Here is a 693-nt window from a genome sequence, read left to right on the forward strand (position 1 = left end):
GTTACATACTGGCTCCTGGCTCATAAGCCAGCTCCCAGTGTGCACTAGCTCCCAGGGAGCTGTCTGCCATCTCATGGGAGCAGGGCTGGCAGCTGGGACCTGGTGCATATAAGCTGACTCCTGGTGTGCACCAGCTCTGGCTGTTGGCCCTGCTCCCGGGGAGCTGTCTGTCATCCCATAGACTTTATACTGCAGATCCCACAATGAAGCTGGTTCTCTGGAAGTGGGAATGGTAGCCAGGAGCTCCAGCATGCACTGGCTCCTAGCTGTTGGCTGCTACCCTTCACTGCTGACTCTGTATTAGAGCCCATGGCAGTCAGCTTCTTGGAAGTGGGGCCAACACAAGCTGGCTCTTGGTGCACACTGGCTCCCGGATGACAGCGTTGCTTTTAGGGTGTCTAGACTACACCTATTTGTTGACAGAGATGTATATTAGGCACATCATATATACAGTGTGTAACCACTAAGATTTGAAATGGCTACATTATTAAACATGTTTTTAAAATACCTATTCAGAGTGCGGTTCATGTTTGAGACAGAATCAGTCTAGGAATAGGTTTGAACTCAAAAATAGATTTGAACTCTAATTTGAGTTAAGGGAATGGGCTCAGACTAAAAAGCACAGATGACTCATGAGTCGGTCTCATGCGATTACTCACCTGAGCTTATTGAAATTTAGAATTTCTGGTTCAC

Source organism: Pelodiscus sinensis, chromosome 4 (assembly GCF_052426305.1).
Source record: "Pelodiscus sinensis isolate ZL-2025 chromosome 4, ASM5242630v1, whole genome shotgun sequence".
Classification (NCBI taxonomy): domain Eukaryota; kingdom Metazoa; phylum Chordata; order Testudines; family Trionychidae; genus Pelodiscus; species Pelodiscus sinensis.